Source organism: Cynocephalus volans, chromosome 15 (assembly GCF_027409185.1).
Source record: "Cynocephalus volans isolate mCynVol1 chromosome 15, mCynVol1.pri, whole genome shotgun sequence".
NCBI classification, from domain to species: Eukaryota; Metazoa; Chordata; class Mammalia; order Dermoptera; family Cynocephalidae; genus Cynocephalus; species Cynocephalus volans.
The window spans coordinates 42,050,027-42,070,686 of record NC_084474.1 but is presented as its reverse complement, the minus strand read 5'-3'; positions in this window follow the sequence as shown (position 1 = coordinate 42,070,686).

The following is a 20,660-nucleotide window of genomic DNA, read 5'->3' as shown; positions in this document are numbered from 1 at the left end:
TGAGCATTGCTTTGGCTATTCGTGGTCTTTTATTGTTCCATATAAATGTCTGAATAGTTTTTTCCATTTCTGAGAAAAATGTCTTTGGAATTTTGATGGGGATTGCATTGAATTTGTATATCACTTTGGGTAGTATGGACATTTTCACTATGTTGATTCTTCCAATCCAAGAGCATGGAATATCTTTCCATCTTCTTGTATCCTCTCTAATTTCTCTCAGCAGTGGTTTGTAGTTCTCATTATAGAGATTTTTCACCTCCTTGGTTAACTCAATTCCTAAGTATTTTATTTTTTTGGTGGCTATTGTAAATGGGCAGGCTTTCTTGATTTCTCCTTCTGCATGTTCACTATTGGAGAAAAGAAATGCTACTGATTTTTGTGTGTTGATTTTGTATCCTGCTACTGTGCTGAAATCATTTATCAATTCCAACAGTTTTTTTGTAGAGGTTTTAGGCTGTTCGATATATAGGATCATGTCATCTGCAAACAGGGACAGTTTGACTTCATCTTTTCCAATCTGGATGCCCTTTATTTCCTTCTCTTCTCTGATTGCTCTGGCTAGTACTTCCAACACTATGTTGAATAGGAGTGGTGAGAGTGGGCATCCTTGTCTAGTGCCTGTTCTTAAAGGAAAAGCTTTCAGCTTTTCCCCATTCAGGATGATATTGGCAGTGGGTTTGTCATATATGGCTTTAATTATGTTGAGATACTTTCCCTCTATACCTAACTTATAGAGGGTCTTTGTCATGAATGAGTGCTGAACTTTATCAAATGCTTTTTCAGCATCTATAGAGATGATCATATGGTCCTTGTGTTTGAGTTTATTAATATGGTGTATCACATTTATTGATTTGCGTATGTTGAACCAACCTTGCATCCCTGGGATGAATGCCACTTGATCATGATGAATAATTTTTCTGGTTGAGATTTAAATGAAAACGTTTATTTGAGAGCTCATTCGGTCTGCGGCCTGGAGACACAGATTCAAAGGGCTTTGAAAATATGCTCCAGGGAACAAAGAGGAATGTGGTCATTTAAAGGAAAGGGACAGCAAAAAGGAGGGGGCAATTACAAAAGTTGTTTGTCAAAAGTTGTGACTGATGCTAGCATATTTTACTCCGTCTTGTCTGTAAGGGATTGGTTGTGACAGTTCTTTGAGGTGGGCTTTCGTCAAGGCCTTCCAGTGTGGCAGGAAGCAGCAGAAAATAGCAGTCAGCAGATTCGTTGGTAGTTGTACCTCCTGGAATCTGTGACCTTTGTGATGCAGCTGAGTGCAAAGTTTCAGAGTGTTCTCAGCTGACGTGCCTGAAGCTCAAGCTGAGATGACCTCCTGGCTCCATTTTGGTTGCCTTAATCAGACCAACACCATTTTCCCTTGTCATTATCAATAATGATGATAATGATGACAATGATGATATTTACTGAGAGATAACTTTATGCCATACTGTTCTAAGTGCATTGCATGAATTATCTCACGTAATTCTCTCAAAAAAACTTTGTAATAGTAATTATTTTCTCTGTTTATACACAAAGACTTAGAGGTAGAAATGCCAAGTAAATTGTCCACACTTACATGGTTAAAAAGTGTTGAAACAGAATTAGAACCCAGAAAGCAAACTTCAGAGCCTGTACCATCTCTAATGGGTTTTGGGATTAGCGAGAAGAGTGACTTGTGCTCTGCATCCCATGTAGAATTCTGGATGGAGAGAAACATGACAGGGTATGTGACAGGTGGCCTCAAGGATGTCCTCCACTGGGCTTCACCTCCTGGTATTGACATGTTTGTGTAGTCCCCTTCCACTTGTATCAATCAGTGTGACCAACAGAATATGGCAGAAGTGATGGTTATGACATCTGAGGCTAGGTCATTAAAGACAATGTGGTGTCTTCTTTGTTCTCTTTCTCAGATTGCTTGCTCTGGGAGAAGCTAGCTGCCACATCCTGGGGAGTCTTCAGAAGCTCTACAGAGCCCACATTTAAGGGACTGAGACCTCTGACCAACAGTCAGTGAAGACTGAGGCCTCCTGACAACAGCCAAATAAGTGAACTTAAAAGCAGATCCTCCAGCCCTTGCCAAACTTTCAGATAACTGCAGCCCTGACTGACATCTTGATTTCAGCCTCATGACAGACCTGAGCCAGAAGCACTCAGCTAAATTTCTTCTTAAACCCTGACCAACAGAAACTGAGATAATACATGTATTGTTTTAAATCACTAGGTGTTGGGGTAATATGTTATGCAGCAATAGATGACTAATACAGTCTGGCACTAACAAAAGACAGCTTCAATGGAAACGGTGATGTAGCATGTTTGGGCAAAAAGAGCATGAGCTAGTTCACGCCTGTATTAGTCTGTTTTTGTTTTCATAACAAAAATACCTGAAACTGGGTAATTTATAAAGAAACAATATTTATTTATTATTTATTGCTTTGGAAGGTGGGAAGTCCAAAGTCCAGGGAACACAGCTGGTGAGGGCCTTTTCTTGATGGTGACCACAGTGGCACAGGGTATCACATGGCAAATATGGCAGGAGCAGAGAGAGAGCTAATTCCTCCTTCCTTCTGCTTTTAAAGCCCTCAGAACAACACCCATGATCACCATTAAACCATCAATGGATTTATCCATTACTTGGGCATGCTCCTCACAATCTAATCACCTCTCCAAGGCTACACCTTTCAATGACCATAGTAGGATTTCTCACTCTCTTAACACAGTCACAGTGGGAGTTAAGTTTCTGTTACATGGACTTTGGGAGACCCAAGTCAATCCATATCAAACTTGCTCCCCCAAATCTTTTCAGCTAAGAATTAAGATCTACGAGGTGAACTCAGGGCTAGGGTTATAGAACCCTGTACCAGGGTCTTCAGGGTGGACCACACATGCCAAGGCAACAGGATTTCCGTTATACCAACTGAGCACATATGTTGTAGGCAGTGGAGACAGAGGCCAATGCCCAAGGACAGGTAGACTGAGCTCCACTGTAGTCGCAGTTAAACCTGAGAGAGGTCAGTACCAAGATACACCCTCCTTCTCCCACAGGCATAATAGAAATCTCCCAGGAATTTATAAGATCTCAGGAACTTTACTCTGGGAAGAGGGGACAAAGGAGAAAGGAGAGATGGGATGGTCGTAAGAGACTGAGTTTTAAACTGAAAGTGACTCCTTGAACTCACGAAAATGAATTTTCTACCACAGATGGAAACTGGGGCTTGAGAATAAAATTAATTTGTTATAGAGAAATAAAAGTTATTTCCAGACTTTTGGACATCTAATATTTGTGGTTACAAATCTTCACACCCACTATTTCATAATTGGTAGAGACCTCTCCATTCCAGAGCAAGATAAAAGAAATAGATCAATGGTGTCATAAAAGAGCAATGTCAATTTTCTTTGTTTAGAGAGGCAATGTAACTTTGAATTGTTCTTGGTACTTGGAAATAAATCATTATGGAGGACAGGATCTCTTGCCTTTCACTATCGGTGGCTAATCCTCACGATGCACTCACAATATTCCAGGAATTGTTCTCACCATTTTACAAATATTAAACTCATTATGTTCTCACAAGAAATGTATGGGGTGCTTATTACCATCGGTCCCATTTTAAAATGGGGAAACCAAAGCACAAGATCATTTAGCCAAGTGCCAAAGGTCATAGCCAGTCTGGCTCTGGAGTCTATGAACTTAACCAATACCTTGTCATGCTCCTCAGGATATATCTCATATTTCTTCAAATACCATATTTCCTATACATCAGGATTATCCTGAGAGCTGTGGCTAGGTTGAAAAAGTGTAAGATTTGGAGGCAGGTTTAACGTGGATTTTCCCAGTGACTCTAGACAAGGAGCTTATTGGCTGGTCTCTAAAACGGGGTTAATTACACTCACCTCCATCCATAGATATTTATGGAGATTACTTGGCTATAGCTGGGCTTCTTGAAAGGTGAATAGCACTGGGTGTCCTGGCTGTGGAGTGGAGGGCCGCGAACCCCTTTAAGGGCTTGCTTGTAAACATGTAATTAGAAGTGCTGCCTCAGAATCCAGGGCAAGTTTTAAATAGCTCACAGAGAGCTAACCCAGTCTTTCCAAATCCAAGTTATCAAAAATAGTTTCCTGGTTTGTGTGTGTGACCTTTCCTGGCCACAGGTGCTGAGCTCTAAAGGTCATTCTGCCTTTGCCTGTTTCCAGAGGCAGGAGCAAGCTCATGGCATTCCCAATATAAACTATAATTTAAAAATCTACATAATCTCAGACATGGTACCTGCATAGAGTCCTGTGTAGCCCATGAGTTTCCCTGAATTCGATGGAATCACTCTTTTACCAAATTCCTCTAAGATAGGGTATAGGGCCTTGGTGGTGAGGTCCTGTCTTCACCAGAATATTCAGCCAGAAACAGAAATAGGGCTGGCTGGTTAGTGCAGTTGGTTAGAGCATGGTATTATAACACCAAGGTCAAGGGTTGAATCCCTGGACTGGCCAGCCACCGGGGGAAAAAAAAAAAGTTTCAGAATCAGTAACAGCCATAAATAGACACCTGGGGAATTCTTCTATACACAATTCAAGAATCTATGATATTGTTGATTAATTTGTTTTACCTGGCTTGTCTAATAATGTGCTGGAAGAAGCATTAATATGATCCAATGACTCTGCTCACTTCTTTTTGTTAGGCCTGGAAGACAGGTTTCAACATTTCTAAATCCACTTTTTCAACTTTACTCCAGAGAAGAATTCTCATCAACACCTGTACATGAAGCCAGTGGGGAAGAAAAAAAATTATTTCCATACTAAGATATTTTCTAAAAGGCTGATCATGTGGAAATATTATGAAACATGAAAAATAAGCTGAATAAAACTAGAGGATAAACATTCAATATACTTACGGAGCCAAATTTTGGCACTATTCTCCACTTAGAAAAGAATCTTCTACTTTGGTCCAGAAAAAAAAAAAAAATCTTTCAGTGTTCTTTGTTGTAAAGAGATTTCTAAGTTTCCACCTTGCAGAACTTGTTAAGTTTGTATGATACGCTGGGTCCTGAACTTCTACTCCTTTGTTAATCAGCAAAGAATTGTGTTTAATTTTCTAGATGAGTTGGTGGCAATTTAACACTGTTTATTTTGCTAATTGATGATTGTAAGCTAACATTTATTCAAACAATGGAATAGATAGCATTTTAATTTTCCTGAATTATAAAATAAATAGCTATTTCTAGAAACTTTGCACTACTGTATTTCCACCACTTTAGGCAACTCACTAGACCTGTTGTTTTTTTAACTTATTTGTTCTTGAATTATGTAGAAAAAACTCAAATGATGCATTTTAAGCATTCATAATTTACTCTATAAACTTCTTCTCCATCAAAACTTTTCTTGCACATGAATATTGCTGACCATAGGTCCATTACCATGGTGTGGAACCCTATCACACTCACAATTGTGATTATTTCTGCCTCTGTTTTACCTTTTTATTTCTCTAGAGAGGAATCTGCTAGCCCAACTTACTTTTTTTTTTTTTTTTGGTGTCTAGCTGGTACAGGGATCTGAACATTTGACCCTGGTGTTATCAGCACCGTGCTCTACGAAGTGAGTAACTGGCCCGCCCCCAACTCATCTTTTTGATCAGGTCACAGAGAGCAACCAGTTCATGGAACTGTGTATGCCCTTGTGCTGAGGGCCTACCCCTGGTAGATGCAGATGCTGAGGACAAGCAAGTTCTCATAGAAAGAGGTGTGCAATGGCAGACACTATTGGCATACTACTGATGAGTGTAATACAGTGTAGGAGCCTAAATGTTACTATAGTTCCTAGAATATTTAGTTCTTTTGAAATAAGTTCCTTCCTGTTTATTATGGGGCTCTCGACCTTGATTTATTTCAAAATGAGGATCTTAGGACAAAGAATGAAAAATAGCTCTTGAACACTATTGCTGACGCTGTCGGTTGGCTGACCTGACAGTTCTTCCAACTTCTCTAACTGGAGAATTCCCACGAATTTGCTTGAGTTTCTGGTAAAAGAAACATCTGAGACAACACTACTTCCCCCCACCTGCTTCCTCTTGCTCTGGTTGCTGGTGCTGTGCCTAAAGCTCTAGCAGCCATTGTGTGACCATTAGGGTCCCTGATGGAGGTAAGCCACTGAACTGATGTCGACCTCAGGCTTCCTCTTATACAAGAAAAAAAGATGAATCTTTAAAAAACAAACAAACAGAAACCTCAGATTTCCTATAACTTGATTTGTATCTAGTGCTAATTGATACAATGAAATATGGTTATACCAAAATATAGTTATATATATTTTATAACTATATATGTTACATATACCATGTAATATAGTATATATACTATATATAACATATAGCATATATAATATATACTTATAAAATATATATAACTATATATTATATATGATATATGTTATATATATCATATTATTACTATATAATATATACTTAGAGAACTGATGGTATTGAAGCCAAACTGGACATTGTCCCATTTTTCAATGCAGAGAAAAATTTCAAGACCAATTTCAAAACTGAAAAGTGCACTTACTAGCTTGCCTTTTCCCCTTTCCATTTACCATTTTACTCTTAAGTCTAGTTATAAGTATCATTTCAAATGAACTGGGCAAACAGTACTGTTTCACATGAAGTGGTTTTTATAAATTCACCATTTCCCCAAGCCATTTATTATAAGTCAACCTAAAAACAACTGATATTGAGGAGTACAATTTAACAGCAAAAGTATAAATTAGATCTCCTTTCTTTCTTGCTTCTTTATCTCTTTCTCTCCAACTCTCTCCTTCCTCTCTCAACATTTTTCTTCACTGTCTTCCCACTCTCCATTTTTCTTTCTTACAATTGGTTCTTTTATTATGCAATGTAATATGTTTTTCATTAAAGGAGCTAGAGATTTTTCTTAGTACTTATATATCTTTGTGGCAGACATGTTTTCCTTACGTTTTGTGAGGATTTTTTTGCCTAGCATGTTATACAACATGTTATGCAATAGAAACAAGTAATGGAAAAGTTTTCCAAATTTTCAATTTCAAATAATTTCCCCCAATTTTTTTCTGTATAAATATAATCCTTGTACATGACATTATGCCACAGATGTGAATTTTTGATCAAAGTCAAGATATGAGATTACAAATGATAGTTAACATTTGATTGTTTACCAATATTTTTCTATTCACATGCACAAAAATACTGCATATGGTAATGTTATACCTATCAGTTAAATGACACAATCCATCAGTGTCTGACAAACAAGCCATGGCTCAATAACACAAGTTGATATGCTGTAAATGTTTTAAACTGAACAGCATCAGAAAAAAATGCTTAATGTTGAGTAAAACATACCAAAAACAAGCCTTTATCATTTCCTTGCACAAGAAGGGCCACCTAGACAACATGTAAATGAGAAAAACAAAACAGAACATTTTTTCTAGTTTTTACTAAATTTAAGAAAATTGAAAACAATGTATTGAAGCAAGGTTTCTCTGCTTGCATTGGTCTGAAAATCTAGATAGACATTTAATCAGATTCCAAAGTTCAGGGGTTATGATAGTTGAAAGAGCCCTAATTTTGAAATCACTGTCTGTAGAAGTAAACCTTTGTTCCCAATTTGTAAACTATTAAAATCAGTAAATAATGAGTTCCCAGGTTTTCTCGTTAGGTCTTGCACATGCAGTGATTTATTTCCTTACATGCCTCACTCACTCTCCAGTAGTGATGGCCCCAACACTTTTAGATTTGCAAAGGATACATGAAGATTAAGTGGCCACCAGCATAGCCTCATACGCATTTCATATTAGCTGTTCTTGCCACATTTTCTTGGAGTTAAAGTTTGAGAACCTCAGTGGAGGGTAGAGATTGCTCTGGAAGCTTCTCAAGTGTCCATTCCTTTATTTTCTGTATAATTCACTTTAATTTTTGTCTCTAGGTTCTTATTTTGCCTGAGGCAGAAAACTTAACTTAGTCTTTTCTAAGTAAATATAATTTTAGTTATTTTTCACTCATTTAGTTTTGAAATTTAATTATATTCATATTTGAAATTTTTTTTTTTTGGCTGTTAGCCAGTATGGAGATAGAACCCTTGACCTTGGTACATATCAACACTGTGCTCTGCCAACTGAGCTAATTGGCCAGCCCTGAATTTTCAAATTTTATGGGCTTATGTAAGTGCCTCTGTGGTGATGTGGGAGGGGCCTGATCTCATCCAGGTCTTGATTTGTTCAGTCCTAAACTGGATTCTTACTTCCTATTTAATTTATCCCATCAGATTCTTGGTGAAGTTTAAGTACAAAGACATGTGTTGCTTAACAATAAGGAAGGATACCTTCTGAGAAATGTGTTGTTAGGCAATTTAGTCATTTTGGGAACATCACAGAGTGTAGTTACACAAACCTAGATGGTACAGCCTATTACACACCTAAGCTATGCAGTATAGCCACTGTTGTATATGTGGTCCATTGCTGACCAAAGTGTTATTAGGCTATAGTTGACTGTATTATACTTTCTCAAAAGATAAACTGGATCGAATATGACATTATTTTGTTTCATAATATTTTAATGTGACATAATTCATATTGTTTCATTTTCCAATTTTCCCAGCACCATTTATTGAAGAGACAGTCTTTTCCCAATGTTTTCGTGTTGCCTTTGTCAAAGATCTGTAGGCTGTGTGTGGGTTGATATCTCTGGGTTTTCTGTACTGTTCCATTGGTCCAAGTGTGTTTTTATGCTAGTACCATGCTGTTTTGGTTATAATACCTTTGCACTATAATTTGAAGTCAGGTGGTGCTATGCCTCTGCCTTTATTTTTTTTGCTCAGGTTTGCTCTGACTATTCATGGTCTTTTGCTGTTCCATATGAATGTTAGTATTGTTTTTTATATTTCTGTGAAGAATGTCATTGGTATTTTGGTAGGGATTGCACTGAATCTGTACATTGCTTTGGGTAGTATAGGATCCAAGGAACTTTCAGACTCCCTTCTATAGTCGACAGCTGCCATAGGTACCCTGGGAGGCTGTATCTGTCTTTTTCATTCTGGAGCATGCCACATCACCATCTCTACCTCCCCACCCTTTTCCTGTTTTGCTGGGGCTGCAGTAGGCTCCTGACTTTCAGAAATCCCAGGTGAAAATCAGGACAGTTTCTTCTATTTCTGGTTCCCCACCAGCACCCTTGTATCAATATCTCCTTTAAACTATTTTCTGTCTAGACGGTGCCTTTACAGCTTAGAAGTGAAGAATTTGGCATCTATTTTTTTCCTTTCCCCTTAGAAATCACTACGGAAAATATATACCCTCTTCCTCTCTGTAGTTAAATTTTGGAGAATCAGTGGGAAACTAGGAGGAATAAAAGAAGTATAAATTAATACTTCACATATCATGCTACCATACAATTAAAAAATAAAAACAGAAAAACTTTATTGAGGTATATTTTATATATTATAAAATTTATCCATTTCAAGTGAATTCAATGATTTTTAGTAACTTTACCAAGCAGTGTAACTATTTCCATAAAGCAGTTTAACAATATTTTCATCCTCCCCAGTAAGATCCTTCATGTCTATTTATAGTTAATTCTTGTTCCATCCTAAGCCCCGGGCAACCATTTACTCTCTACCTCTGTGAATTTGCCTTTTCTAGACATTTCATATAAATTAATCATACAATATGTGTTCTCTTTTTGTTTGGCTTCTTTCACTTAGCATTGTGTTTTTGAGGTTCATCCATGACCTAACATGTGTCCATAATTTGCTCTTTTTATTGCTGAATAGTATTTCATTGTATGGATATACCGTACTTTTTTCTATTCACTTACCAGTTGATGGACACTTAGGTTGTTTCCAGCTTTGGGTTATTGCAATAATGTCACTATAAACAAGTCTTTGTGTAGACATGTTTTTACTTCCCTTGGGCTTAGGAATAGAATTCCTGGGTCATATGATAGCTTAATGTTTAACATTTTGAAAAACAACCAGCCTGTTTTCCAGAATGGGTGTATCATTTTATATTCCCACCAGAAATGTACGAGGGTTCCCGTTCTCCACATTCTCACCAACACTTACTGTCTTATTTACTACAGCTATTCTGGTGGGTGTGAATTGGTATCTTCTTGTGGTTTTAATTTGAATTTCCCTATTGGCTAATACTGTTGAGCCTCTTTTCATGTGCCATTTTTTTTTCATTAGCCATTCATATATCTTCTTTGGTACAATGTCTTTTCACATTTTTCCTGTTTTTGATGGATTGTGTGTCATATTGTTGAGTTGCAAGCATTCTTTGTAAATTCTGGCTATAAGTCCTTTGTTGTGTATGTATTTTGAAAATATTTGCTCTCTGTCTACTGCTTGTCTTTTCATTTTCTTAATGGTGCCTTTTGAAGTACAAAAGTTTGAACATGGGTGAGGTTCAATTTACCAGTTTTTCTCTTTTAGGAAACAAGATTTCGGTATTCACCTAACCCAAGACCTCAGAAATGTTCTTCTACATACTCTTCTAAAAACTCCATTGCTTTAGTTTGCACATTTAAGTATACGATTTTTTTGAGTTAATTTTTGTAAATGGTCTGAGGTGATGGTCTAATTTCATCTTTTTGCATGTGGATATCCAATGGTCCTAGCACCATTTGTTGAACAGACTATACTTTTCCCAGTGAAATGCCTTGGTACCTTTGTAAAAAAATCATTTGACTAAAATACAAGGCTTTGTATCTGGGCTCTTAATTCTGTTCCATTAATCTATATACTTATATGTTTATATGCTAGTACCAGACTGTCTTGTTTACTTCATTAAGAAGTGAAAGTCATCCAACTATGTTCTTAGTTTGCCAAATTATTTTGGTGGTTTTAGATGTTTTGAATTTCCATGGAAATTTTAGGATCTATTTATCATTTTCTGAAAAAAAAAAAAAAAAGCCTACTGGAAATTTGATAAGGATTGTGTTGAATCTCTAGATCAATTTGGGATAGAATTGTTTTCTTAACAATATTGATTTTCTAATCCATAAACATGAAATGTCTATTTATTTAGATCTTATTTAATTTACGTCAGCAAAGTTTTATAGTTTTCAGTGTATGTTTTGCATTTCTTCTGCTATATTTATTCCTAAGTATTTTATTCTTTTTGGTGCTGTTGTGAATGGAATTGTATTCTTAATTTCACTCATATACAGAAATGCAATTGGTTCTTGTACATTGATCTTGTATCAAGCAACATAGCTATACTTTTAAAGAAATTAATATACTTTATTTTTTAAAGCAATTTTACATTTATCAAAAACATTGAGCAGAAACTATGAGAATTCCCCCATACTTCCTTTATTTACCACCACTCCTCCTTCATGCCCCCTACTTAGTTTTCTCTGTTACTAACATCTTTCATTAGTGTGGTATGTTTGTTACACTTGAAGAGCCTAATATTGATACAATAGGTCCCTGGCCAGATAATGGATTCTTTGAATTGTCTGTGTTCAAAAGAAAACTGTTTAGAGAGCTTTTGACTTAAGTAGCTGTCTTATAGGCACCTATAAAAAGATTAATATAAGAACTAGACTTAAAAACTTTCTTGGCAAGACTAAAGATCAGAAATTAGAAATGCTGAGCAAAAAAAAATAAAGCTGGAGGCATAACACTACCTGACTTTAAGCTATACTACAAAGCTATAATAACCAAAACAGTATGGTACTGGCATAAAAACAGACACACTGACCAATGGAATAGAATAGAGAATCCAGAAATCAACCCACACACTTACTGCCATCTGATCTTTGACAAAGGCACCAAGCCTATTCACTGGGGAAGGGACTGCCTCTTCAGCAAATGGTGCTGGGATAACTGGATATCCATATGCAGGAGAATGAAACTAGATCCATACCTCTCACCGTATACTAAAATCAACTCAAAATGGATTAAGGATTTAAATATACACCCTGAAACAATAAAACTTCTTAAAGAAAACATAGGAGAAACACTTCAGGAAATAGGACTGGGCACAGACTTCATGAATACAACCCCCAAAGCACGGGCAACCAAAGGAAAAATAAACAAATGGGATTATAACAAACTAAAAAGCTTCTGCACAGCAAAAGAAACAATTAACAGAGTTAAAAGACAACCAACAGAGTGGGAGAAAATATTTGCAAAATATACATCTGACAAAGGATTAATATCCAGAATATATAAGGAACTCAAACAACTTTACAAGAAGAAAACAAGCAACCCAATTAAAAAATGGGCAAAAGAGCTAAGTAGGCATTTCTCTAAGGAAGATATACAAATGGCCAACAGACATATGAAAAAATGCTCAACATCACTCAGCATCCGGGAAATGCAAATCAAAACCACACTGAGATACCATCTAACCCCAGTTAGGATGGCTAAAATCCAAAAGACTCTGAACGATAAATGCTGGCGAGGTTGCGGAGAAAAAGGAACTCTCATACACTGTTGGTGGGACTGCAAAATGGTGCAGCCTCTATGGAAAATGGTATGGAGGTTCCTCAAACAATTGCAGATAGATCTACCATACGACCCTGCTATCCCACTGTTGGGAATATACCCAGAGGAATGGAAATCATCAAGTCGAAGGTATACCTGTTCCCCGATGTTCATCGCAGCACTCTTTACAATAGCCAAGAGTTGGAACCAGCCCAAATGTCCATCATCAGATGAATGGATACGGAAAATGTGGTACATCTACACAATGGACTAGTACTCAGCTATAAAAACGAATGAAATACTGCCATTTGCAACAACATGGATGGTCCTCGAGAGAATTATATTAAGTGAAACAAGTCAGGCACAGAAAGAGAAATACCACATGTTCTCACTTATTGGTGGGAGCTAAAAATTAATATATAAATTCACACACACACACACACACACACACACACACACACACACAAAACCGGGGCGAGGGGGAGAAGATATAACAACCACAATTACTTGAAGTTGATAGGACAAGCAAACAGAAAGGACATTGTTGGGGGGGAGGAGGGAGGGAGAAGGGAGGGAGGTTTTGGTGATGGGGAGCAATAATCAGCCACAATGTATATCGACAAAATAAAATTTAAAAAAAAAAAAGAAAAAATAAAAAAATAAAAAAATAAAGATCAGAAATTAGATTTAAACAAAGTTAAAATCCTTTGTGTGCTCAAGTTGCCTTCTTGGGCTGCAAAAAATCCACTTCTGCCTGTTAATATAGTGACTTGTATTCAATGCTTTCAACTCTGGGGCCTGGGGCCCAAGGCCTGGGTTTGATTACTACTCAGGGAACTGGTCCCTTAAGAGTTATAAATTCTTTTAAAATGTTAACATTGAGAAAACTAGATAAAAGCATTTGAGCAGAGGTTGGATTTAAAACAGAGTTTAGACCCATCACAAAATTCTTTTAACTCAGGAGAAGAATGTTTATAAAAATTAGTTTAAAATGTGTGTTTTAAATCATTTGTTTGGCTCAATCTTTTTGGGTACACATTTGTGATCCTTCTACCCCCATAGACAACTTTGTTTTCTGTAAACTGCTGCTGGAAACTATCTGGATCTTGGTGGGGGGATGCATTTTTGCTTTCTCTTTGGAGACTTTAGTCTCATGTGCTTATTTGTTCAGATTTTGAGTCAGTTGTTCAGATATACTTTTTTTTTTTTTTTTTTTTGGACTAGTAAGGGGATCACAACCTTCAGCACAGTGTGGTCCGCACTACGCTCAGCCAGTGAGCGCACTGGCCATCCCTATATAGGATCCGAACCCGCGGCCTCAGCGCTAACAGCACCACACTCTCCCGAGTGAGCCACGGGGCCGGCCCTCAGATATACTTTTGATTTAAAATTTTGGTTTATAAAGACTTAAAAATTTTTGTTTGTTTAACTTCTCTCCTAAGCTAAATGAATAGGCCCATTTGTCGGCAGCATACTGACTGACTCTAGATCCTGAGAGGGCTGATTCTTTTTTTTTTTTTTTTACATATTTTTTTGTTTATTGAAACATAACTAATTGTATGTGTCTGTGGGTACAGAGTTGAATATAAATGCCTTTATGCAATATGTGATGCTCAGATCAGGATAATTAATAGATTCAACATTATACAATGTAATCATTTTTTGTGGCCCTTTGCCAATTTCTTGCTAGTCTTCCCTCTCTCTCGCCCTTTCCTACCTCTGGTGGCCTTAGTTCTGTTCCTGAGAGGGCTTCTTTGCATCTCTTTGATTTTGTTTGAGTAGATTTTCTTTTAAGCCTCTCTATTTCTCTTTGTTTGATTTTGCTACTCCTCACAGGAACTATTTAGTTGACTGAACACCTTTTTCTCCAACCTCTATTAACTATGTTCTCCCTCTATATGTTTCTCTTGGCGTTTTTGTGAAAGACAATGAGTCCTCAGGAGAAATGCAGCCACGGCGAGCCATCCAATCTCTTTTTGGGTCTGTTGCCATCCTCTCGGAGCCCCAAGAATTGAATGGTTTTGGCCCTACTTATTAATAGACTCAGCCCTTAGCTCAGTAACCCAGGACAGACACCACATTAAAAGCAGCCTAACTACATGGTCTCCAAAATATGATTTTCTGGCATTCAACTGGTTATTTTGAACAGAATTCTGAATTTTCTTCCAGGCTCATCTGTGTATCTCCTTATAAAATCCTATGGTGAATTTCTATGATTTCGTTTTGTCTTGACTTTTATTTTTCAGTCTTTCTTTGTCTCCTCGGACACACCCAAACTTCTTCTTGGAAAATGCTTACCTTTTTTTTTTTGCACTTTGAGATGTAAATTTGCTACCTTGCTTTCTTTGTAACTCAGTGAGGGATTTGGCTACATGGGATAGATAAGCTCTAATTTGTTTCATCTACAGAGATATGATTTAACTCCAATTGTCCTTTTTCAGCTAGTGAGTTTTATATTGTATCTGTCTCATGGTGAACATTTTAAATAAAACCATAAGATTTCTGTTTCTGTCTGTGCGTCTACATATGTTTATATCTATACACGTGTTAGCATATTGTCTGCATGGTACCAAATTGTCTTATAAATAATGCATACTCATAAATTAAGTAAATAAGCCTAAATGCTTTTCAAGTTCATGTGACTTTAATAATCTTTAATAAATAAAGCTAGTTTTAAAAATTGTTGGTAAAATAAAATAAAAATATTTTCAAGATTTAATATTTAGACATTTTTGAGTAGGTCAGTTGTTCAAAACAGATGTATACTGTCTCTGATAGATGTTTTAAAGTCATAAAATTGTTGCTTCTGTGATATTTTTGTACTTGCTTAATTTGTCTCTGAGCCAAAAGCTGTGAGTACTGGCTGCTAGGCTTTCCCCAAAGCCTTTCAAACATCTTGTTAGCTTATCTTTGGTTCTAAGCATCTGAATTCTGAGGTATAGGCAGGTGGCCATGGGAAGGCCTGGGGACATATGTGTCCACAGTGCATAGTTCATCAGCTATAGGACAAAACCAGTCCCCAAATGGTCTCATCCTCCCTGTCCCAGCTCTGCCTCCTGGCTATGCTGGAAGGAGTCATATCTTTCAGACATAATCACTGTAGCTCTGTTCTCTGTCTTGGGCTCTATACCTGATTCGTAAATCCTGATGGGCCCTGCCTTTCACGGCCTCCCTGGGTGCTGTATCTTCCCAGGATAGCTGGAAGGAAGTTTGAGATGAGTACCTATGTCCAATATCTCAAAGACCTTAGTTAAGGCTGGTTGATACAAATTTAGTTTGGCCTTACTCTTTTTTCTTTTTTAAAAATTAACTTAAATGGCTAGCTTTATTTTCCATGAGTAATTCAAATATAATTGTTAAAAATTAGCAAATTAAACAAATATGAATGGGTTAAATGTTTATAAGTAAACTTGCCATAGTTCAAAAAATAGCCTTTCATTAATTTAAAAATCTTAGTTATGTTACATTAAATAATAGATAATTATAAAATGTCTGAGTCATTTCTAAGTTAAAAATAATAAAACATTAATTATTAAAGATGAGTTTAAGTTTATATACTTCATATTGTTTTTATATAGTATTTTTTAAAAAGGCTAAAATATTTATTTAAAAATTTTTTTTAATTTAATGTTAGATAGAAAATTATTTTCTCAACATGCAAATGAAAGAAAACATCACAAATTGAATTTAAAGTTAATTGATAAGGAACAAATTTAGCATGCAAAGATTAAAGTCCTTAATGCATTAAAAACTCTTAAAATTGAGTTAGAAGAATAACAGAAATTTGGTGAAGGATGTGAGCAGACAAGTCACACACCCCAAAGAAACCCAAGTGGCTAATAAATACATTCTAAAATGTTCATAGAAATGGAAATTAAAACAGAAGAATGACATTTTCATTTCTCAAACTGAAAAAAATATGATACTGTATCATACTGGTACTATGAGAGAAAAAATTTCAAAATCTTCTAGTGTAAGTATAAATTGGTAAAACTATTTTGAAGAACAGATTGGATTCATAAATAGAAGTCTTTGAAATGTTCATTCACTTTCAACCACTTATCCTACTTCTTGAAACCATAGGCAAATAATCAAAGAAAATATATATTTTTTACATGTTGAAGGCAATTATATAAAGGTAAAAAATTGGCAATAAACTGAATGTCCAAAGATATGAGAATGGCTAAATAAATTATGGACCTCCATAAAATGTAACATAACACAATTAAAATCATAATTTTGATGAGTATTTAAGACAAATTTTCAAGATGTAATATTAAGTGAAAAAACAGGATGAAAAACTGCACTGAAAATAACTAGGTATGTTTAAACTCCAGATATGCCTCCAAAATAATGACTGAAAATATATTTTTTTATGATTTTTTTTTTGCTAAAAGGGAAATTTATTTAATGTAAATGCATATATTAATAAAAAAGAAAGAACTCAAACTGACAATCACCTTTGCACCTTAGGAAAGTAGAAAATGAAGAGCAAACTAAGCTCAGACCTGGCAAAAGGAATAAGTACTAAAAATTAGAGCATAGATAAAAGAAATAGAAAATAGAAAAAAAATAGAGAAAATCAATGAAACAAAAGTCTATACTTTGACAAGATCCACAAATTTGACAAAACTTTACCTAGATGGACTAAGAAAAAAGAGAGAAACTCAAATAACTAAAATCAGAAATGAAAGAGGCGTCATTACAACCAAACTTACAGAAATCAAAAGGGGTGTTAGAGAATACTATGAATAATTGTTGGTTAACAAATTAGATCATCTAGATGAAATAAATAAATTCCTAGAAACATGCCACCTAGCAAGATTGAATTATGAAAAAAACCCAGAAAGTCTGAACAGAACTATAGCTGGTAAGATGAATGATTACAGTCTTTCCATTTCCTGATTCAGAACTCCCTTGAGGATTTCTTGCAGGCCTGGTCATGTGGTGGTGAATTCCTGCAGTTTTTGTTTGTCTGGAAAATACACTATTTTTCTCTCATATCTGAAGGATAGTCTCACTGGGTACAGTATTCTTGGCTGTCAATTTCTTTCTTTTAGTATTGTGAATATATCATCCTATTTTCTTCTGGCTGTAGAGTTTCTGTTGAGAATTCTTCTATTAGTCTGATAGGGGCCCCCTTATGGGTGACTTGATGCTTTTCTCTTGCTTCTTTTAAGATTCTCTCTTTGTCTTTGAGCTTTGCCAGTGTGGCTAAAATGTGTCTTGGAGAGGAAATGTTTGGGTTCAATCTGTTTGGAGATCTTTGAGCCTCCTGGATCTGAAGGTCTTTGTCTCTCCCTATACCTGAGAAATTTTTGGTTATTTCATATGATAGCTTTGCTGTGCCTTTTCCTTTCTCCTTCCCTTCTGGAACACCCTTGATTAGAATGTTTGTGTGCTTAAGGTTGTCTGCCAGCTCTCTTAGATTTTCTTCATTTTTTAAAATTCTTTTTTCCTTCTGTTTTTGGTCATCTGGGTTATTTCAAGAAGACTACTTTCAAGATCAGAAATTCTTTTTTCTGCTTGGTCTAGCCTGCTGCTTAAGTTACCTGTTGTGTTTTTTATTTCATTGAATGAATCTTTCAGTTCCTTGAGTTCTCTACATTCTTTTTTGAGGTATTAATGTCTTTGTAAATTTTCTCCTTGTTTTTTTTTCTCATTTCATTATGTTGTCTAACTGAGACTTCTCATATCTCAGTGAGTTTCTTTAAGATTGTTACTCAGAATTCCTTTTCAGTCATTTCAGGGGTTTCCTGATATACAGGGTCTGGTATCTAAGAATTACTATATCCTTTTGGTGGTGTCACATTTTCTTGGACTTTCATATTTCTAGCATCTCTCCATTGATGTCTGGTCATTTGGTAGAGCAGATGTTTCTTCTGTTACTCTGGAGTGGGTTTTGAGGAGATGTCCTCTTCTTTTTCTGGTCTCCACTGGTGACACTCCTAGTGTCAGTTCAGTCAAGTGTCTAGTGGGCTGCCTGCATGGTGGCTGTGGCTACTGCTGTATAATCAAGCTGCTTTTATGGCAGCTGTGCCTGTGATAGGCCACCTGCACAGAATTGGTGTTTTGGTCATGCTCCTTGCATGCTTCTGTGCAGGAGATGCTGCCCTTGATTCCTGCCTAGGCCCCTGGGCATGCTCTGTCTCTTGCCTGCTTCTGGACAGAGGGGGCTGCTGCCCTTGGCGCCTGCCTAGGCCCCCTGGATGTGCTCTGCTGATTGCCTGCTAAAAATTAAAATTGTAGTTAATATATGTAATTAAAACTACTAGGTATAAGAAAAACAATTCTTTATATAGAGTGTTTAAAAAAGTAGAATGTGTATTTTGGTTTAAAACAGTTCAAAAAGACATGAAGACATGACTTTTGTTTAAAAAATTGTCTAGTTTAGAGGGTATTTAAAGTTAAAGGAGTAAGAAATGTTACAGACAAAATTAAATAGAAATAATTTTTAAAAATTGTAAGAGGTTATAAAAGGTTTATAAAAATCTTTTCTTGTATGGACAAAATTGACTAAAATTAGATGGATTTTTTTAAAAAGTTTTTATTAAAATTGGCTTTAGTATTAATAGTACACTGGTATGGAAGTAAAATTTGGTTTTCTCTTTCAAAGAAGATTTTCACATAATATTGATAAGAATTAATAAAATATATTTGTTCATCTTTTGAGTAAAGTGCAAAAAAAAAAAGAGAGAGGAGAGAGTAAAAAACAGATTCTGTGTTTTTATTATGTCTTTTGGTTACTTGGAAAACAGTGTAAAGATGTGTTATTAATATGGGTTCAAAAATTGTACATAATCTTAAAATTGTAATATGTGTAGGTATACGTTGTCAGTCATAATTATGGTTTTTATGAAAAATTCTTGTGTGCCATGGGAATAAACAATTTTTTTTTTTGTCAATTATGTCTTTAACTATGCCACAGTAAATTGATTTATTTTAATCCTGTGTTAAAATGTCTTTACAAATCCTAAAGTGTTATTTCTTCAAAAAAGTTCATGGAAAGGATTAAAAAAAAAAACTCTGAAAGGTACTCTGAAATATAGACCTCTGCCTATGACTTTGAGATTATTCAACTGGACTGGGTAAAAACTCCAGAACTCCAATTGAAAAAAAAAAAACTGGATTGAGAGAGGCTTGGCGGGTGCCCATGGGGAGGAGGAGGCAGAGCAACTGGGGTGAAGCCAGAGGAGGGGGCTGAGATGCGCTCGGGGGCTGGTATCCAGGAGACCCACATGAATGCCTTTGATACCTGAAGCTGCTGTCTGGCCAAGCGGACAGTGGAACCCAAGTGGTTCACATGGGGTCTCACATGGGGTCTCCCCCGCTCCTTCCTCTGACCTCGAGTGCAAGATGTACATCTGCTGCTTTCATATATGTCCATATATGTACCTGAATCACTATGAATATTGAAGTGCTCATAACTACAATCCAAACTTTGAGAGTAGACATTAAATTTTATATTCTTGGAGGAGTTCTGGTCAAGATGGCAGAATAGACGGTCCCCAGAATCACTCTGTCCCACAAATCAACCAATTTACAACTATAAAAATGTAACATCAGCCAAGCTGGGGCTGCTGGAGCTCAGGGAAAGGGGAGGAGAGACCTATGGAGTTCATGAAGGGAGGAGAATCCACGATGAGAGAAAGAAAAAACTGCTCTGGGTGTTTCAGGCTGCAGCCACTTTAAGGCTCCAGCTGCTGAACTCATGGAACAGGAGCTGGCAGAAACTGCAGCTGTGCCCTTCAGATGGAGTTATTTGGAGGTGGCAGAAGAGAAGAGAGCTTTGGTGGCCCCCAGGACATCAAGACCACTAACAGGGTTCCCATGGATCCACGCAGGTGTGAGGAGCCAGAACACAATTGTAAAAGGGAAGTGATTCAGAGGCCAGGGAGTCATCACAAGGAACCGGCACAGGGCCCATCCCATGGGAAGTGTTTGGAGCATGGGCAGTGGGGGAGACCGGTCCACTGAGAGAACACTGGGACATAGCAAGGACAGCCAATCCGCCCCCCAATCAGTGCAGGACCACTCAGAGGAGACTGGGTGTGAATACAGAATTGCATGGGGTGCAGTTTGATGAAGAAACTCAGGCCCAGATTAGAGTTTCTACACAATCTTGGTGCACCAGATCTATGGAGAGCTGGAAGTACCTATAAGGTTAACCGTTAAAACCTGAGCTACACAAAAAGCCTCCCCTAGGGAAACAGCAGCAAAGCA